This window comes from Myotis davidii, unplaced genomic scaffold (genome assembly GCF_000327345.1).
Source record: "Myotis davidii unplaced genomic scaffold, ASM32734v1 scaffold272, whole genome shotgun sequence".
Lineage (NCBI taxonomy): Eukaryota > Metazoa > Chordata > Mammalia > Chiroptera > Vespertilionidae > Myotis > Myotis davidii.
Genome location: NW_006283634.1, coordinates 730,896 through 736,171, shown reverse-complemented (window position 1 = coordinate 736,171; position 5,276 = coordinate 730,896). Strand labels below are relative to the sequence as shown.

At 49.8% G+C, this 5,276-nt stretch overlaps 1 pseudogene; it reads left to right on the top strand.

The window, feature by feature from the left end:
• The first annotated feature begins 2,558 nt into the window (after window positions 1-2,558).
• On the top strand, window positions 2,559-3,609 carry LOC102765157 (annotated as a pseudogene).
• The last annotated feature ends 1,667 nt before the right edge of the window (window positions 3,610-5,276 follow it).

Here is a 5,276-nt window from a genome sequence, read left to right as displayed (position 1 = left end):
GCAGGAATTTGTTGGATAAATGAGGGAATGAAGGAAGAGAAATGGCCAGGTCTTGGAGAACTGCTAACCCACTCTACCTTGGAAATTTCCTTTATGTTCTCTCTCCTCCCCCTTCTTAAGACTTTTCCCAATAAATATCACATTGAAAATGTAGGATAACCTGATGACAGAAGTAACAAAGATTTTTCCTGTGCTTTCATTTTTGTAAAACCAGTTAAAGTTTTTAGCAGTGTTTCCAGCATAAGAATACAATGAAGAGGCTGTGAAGTTCAAAGTCATTGAGAAAAAACAAGCAATTATAAAACACCCTTAAAGGCTAAACCAAACATGGTTGCCACCCCACAAATTGGAGCCTAGAATGTCCACAGAGAAACAGAGGTGCTAGAGTTCGGGTCATCTTTCTACCATCTGGCCTGAGCACTTCATCACCAAGCACAGTGTTTGAGGGCCCCAAGGGAAATGGCTTCAGTTGTTAGATCGTCAGCTTGCTGAGGCCATTTCAGGAGGCTGCAGGTCTAACGGGTGGGGAACATCTGTCCTGCAGCCTTTCTAGGCCTGGATGACTCTTGGAGAGTGTGATGCCTCTGCCCTCTCATGAGTGGAAGGTAGCAATCAGGTCAATTACAACGTATAGGTACTATCCAATTTGCAAAATCTATATTTGTAAAGCTAAAATATCTATTTAAGTAAAGCTGATAATATTTGCTAGAAACTTCAAGTTGGCTTCTTATAGCCAAATTTCTAGACAGTAGATGACATGCAATGTTGTTAAAGAGAAATTTAAAAGCAATATACTTTAAAAGTTAAGTAAAAATAACTTAATGGAATGTATGGATATATGTTAGTTTTATATGAACAACTATATATGTATCAACAGACTGATGGTTAAAATTTCAAACATTAGTGAATATAATGGATTCTGTCATCTGTCAACACCTAAGTGATTTCTCATGGTTAATATCTATGGCATGGTCACATAACTCAAGATGGTTACAAATAAAGAAACTGTGTCCACATTGGTAAACTGCAGGCATATAAAATGTTCAAGTCCTAAATTTTTCCAAAATATCACAGCTCACCATTTAAGCATTTGCTGGTGTCCCCACGCTGGCCTGCCCTGAGTTGCACAGCCTTGAAACTAAAGAGGCTGTCGATGACCATCCTGGAGGACAAGCATGGCCGGCAGTTTAGGCATCGCCTCAGTATTCTTTGTCTGGAGGCCACATCCTATATAATAAAAGGCAAATATGTAAATTGTCCCCTCGACCGGGAATTCAACCAGGGGGCGGGGCCTCCCCCAGCTGACCCCACCCCCAATCTGCCCCCTCCACCCTTACTGGGGGCAGGGCCGGCCTGCCAACTGCCCACGTCCCTCCCCTGGCCGGTCTCTCTCCCAGTCGCCCCCCTTCTCAACCGGGGGAGGGACCAGCCTGCCAACCTCCCATGTCCCCTTCTGACAGCCAGCCAGGACAAATTGGCCCTGATCAGGGTGGGCCAGCTGGACCCCACAGGTGCACAATTTCGTGCACTGGGCCTCTAGTAGATAATAATTTTGAAAAATCAGTGAATCCATTCTTAGGAAAATTTTTTTAGTTTTTACAAAGACTTACACAAAAGGTAATTATTTTAGAGCGGTAGAGTGATTTCTCACAAAAATACTGTAATAACCACCAGTGTAGCTTTTCAGTGTTTCCCATTACTGGGTATTGTGTCTGTCTTGGTTTACCCTGTGGTCTTGCCAAGTTAATGGCCCTCCCTCCCTCTATCTTTTGCAGGGAAACCAGAAAGGAGCTGGTTGAGGGTTTTATAACTCCGCTTATTCATCCCAGGTCAAGAATCAGTTTGGGGCCTAACTGCCTGAAATATTCCACTAGATACAGATGTATTCTTCTGGAGTGAGAATGTGGAATTCCAAGGCGGCCGCCTACCTTACTTTCTCTCCACTTTTGCTAACATTTTAAACGGAATTAGTGGTGGGTTTTCTGCCACCAGCTCAGAGCTGCCCAGACTGCAGGAGGCAGGTCTGCGCATCTGAGCTCCCACTTTGCTGTGTTCATGGCCACTGCTAACCCAGCGCCCCGCCGTGCCCTGTGACAGTCACAGGCTGCACGCTTACAGGCAGGCCGAGGATAACACGTCAGCGCTGTATTGTCTAAGCACTGAAGTTTCTAGCTCCCCGTGAGCAAGCTGGAGCAGTGAACCATCTATAATAATAAAAGTGTAATATGCAAATTGACGAATGACCGACCAGCAGAAGGACTTTCCGGACGACCTTTTAGATGACCTTCTGGACTGCCATGTTATGACACACACTGGCACCAAGCCAGCCAAGGCGGGTGCAATGCGATTGGTCCGGGGGCCTGCCATCACCCCATGATCTCCCCAAAGAGGGAGGCTCAGGCCACCCTCTGCGCAGCAATGGATCACGGAGCCTAGGCTGGGTGGGCAGGGCCTCCCTCTGCTGGGTGATCTATCAGGGAACCCCCGTGATGATCACCTCAAAGAGGGAGGCCCAGGCCGCCTGCCCTAGCCTGAGAGAGGGAGGCTCAGTGGCCATGATGGCTCCCGTCCCTGTGGCAGCGGTGCTGAGTGGGCACAGCGGCTGCAGCTGGCCCCAGCCCCTAGTGTTGGGTGCAAGATGTAAGCTGGCAAGGTCCTTGCACCTGAAGGGGCTAGCAAGGCTGGGACCCTTACCCACACAGTTTTCCTAGACTTGTTTGGATGGCAATTATCAGTAGAATGGGAGTAACATTTGTAGAATGAGAACAGCCTTTCATAACTTACCAAGAAGTCTGTAACTATTTACTGAGATATGCTGTACTAAGAACTTGTCCTTCTGCTGTGTCTTTCCCTTAGAGATTAAGGGGAACAAAGAATACATTCCTCTTGACAGACCTGCTATTCAGTGTGTTGTGTATAAATAAAATTGTGTGACTAATAAACTCACTTCAGTTCCTCGAGAACTGGAGTCCTCCCGATCCTGCTTTCCTGTCTTTCTTTCTTTTCTCAATTCCCACCTCCCTGCCTCAGCCCAGCTCAACCTTGTCAGGCTGGCCCTGACACCCTAGGATGCCACCTCCCCCTGCAGCTTCCGCCCGCCTGGACTGCCACTCCTCCTGCTATAATGCCTGGGCCAATCCTGGGCCCTTTCAGTGACTGCTGGCTCTCTGCCAGGGCTCGCACCCTGATGGGACTCCCCAGCTCGTTCCTGACTGCAGAGGAACTGAAATATGCTGACATCCGCAACACTGGGGCTATGATCACCCCCTTGCTCTTCCTGGAAGTGAAACTGGGCAAGAGGACACAACCTGTAAAAAGTGAGCTAGACGAGGAAGAGGAGCGGAGGAAAAGGCACTGGAAAAAGAACAACTGGGGCAGCCCGGTGCTGAAACAAGAAAAAAGAGCGGACGGAGTGTCTGCAGGGGAATCTGAGTGGCTGGGGCTCATGAATGAGGAGCCGAAACCCAGATGGAAGAGCTGAAGCAGGAGCGGCAACAGCTCATCCTGATGCTCAGCCGGCATCACCCCACCTGCATCGTCAGGACTGACAGTGTTAAGACCCCCGACTCAGAAGGCAACCCATTGCTGGAGCACCTGGAGGAGAAGTGACCATGGGCTGGGAGGAGGAAGGGGAGGAGGAGGAGGGTCCCAGAGGGCTCTTCCTTGCTGCATGAAAAACTCTTCAATGAGGCTCAGCACAGCCAGCATCAGCCAGGCTTTTCTGTGAAACTCAGATCAGCCACACCAGGGAGGAAACCCAGGCTGATGAAACCCAAGATCAAGCACTGAGACCACAGTAGTCCTGAGGGGAGGACTGTTCTGCCTGGGGCCAGCCTTGCAGGAGGCAGAACAGAGGCTCTAGGCTGGAGAGATGCCCAACCAGATAGCTGTGGGCACTTCTCTGGCCTCTGCCAGGGCACCCACCAAGGACCTCCAAGCAGCCAGGAAAAGCCATGAGTTACAACCAAAATTAGGCTGAGGATGGACTCAGAGTGAAACTGCAATCTGCCTGCCCCTGCCCCTGATCCTGATGCAAGGCTGGAGAAGGGCACAGTGCCAGGTCCTGCTGTACCCACCCACCATGGTCCAGCTCAGTCCTGCCCAGAGTGGCAGCCGGGGCGTACCCTCGCCGGCCCTGTTGGAGTTGCTATGGGCACGAGGCGGGGCCGCCCTTCCGAAGCACATACTCACTGAGTGCTTACAGACTGGCTGTCCTGGCAGGGCTTTCAACTGCACATGTTTTGTTTTTTTAAATTTTTGTATTGATTAAGGTATTACAAATGTTTCTTTATCCCCCCATTGTCCCCTCATCCTCCCAGTCTTGTCCTCACCCTCACCCCTGTTGTCTGCGTCCGTCACTTATGCTTATCTGCTGCACACAGGTTGATCTCTTCCCCACCCCCATCCTCCCCTACCTTCCTTCTGAGGTTTGCACATGTTTTTATACTTTCTTTTTTTTGGTTAATATTTTTTTACAAAAAAAGATTTTATATAAGCAATATATAAATGGATGATACAGTATAAACATGCTATGGTTTGTTTGTTACGAACAGATATTCAGCAGTTATGGCCATTGCGTGTAACTTCTAAGTACTGTAGTGTCTGGGTGTTGGGGGTGGCAGGGGCGGGGTGTGGTGCATTTCCATCCTGGTAAACCCTTCATAGTACTCAGTCCTATATCGCTCAGTAAACATTACTCTTACTTAAAAAAAAAAAAAAAGGAAACCCAGGCTACCTGGCCGGCGGCACTGCTGGTGGGTGTGCAGGGCCAGCCAGCGATTGCCCCACAGAGGGAGGGCCAGGCCAGCCAACCGATCACAATCCACACCTGTCTCCCACAGAGGGAGGCGACTGATGGAAGGGGGGACAGCACCACACAGATGCAAGCAGTGGCAGTGGCAGGGGTGGGGCCAGCTTCCAGCAGCTGGGGGAAGAAAAATCCCAATAGGCCAGGCCTAGGGACCCTACCTGAGAGGTCCCAGATTATGAGAGGGTGCAGGCCAGGCTGAGGGACAATCCCCCCAGAGTTCATGAATTTTCGTGCACCAGGCCTCTAGTCTCTCTATATAAAACCCTAAAATGCAAATAGACCAAATGGCAGAACAACCAAACAACCCAATGACTGGTTGCTATGACATGCACTGACCACCAGGGGGCACACACAGAACATGGTAGGCATCTGCCGCTGCAAGATGGTGAAGCAGGTGACGGGGAGTGCCAGACCAAGGTAGGGCATGGGTAGCTGTCATCAAGGTGAGCTGCTGGTGGGTACTGAA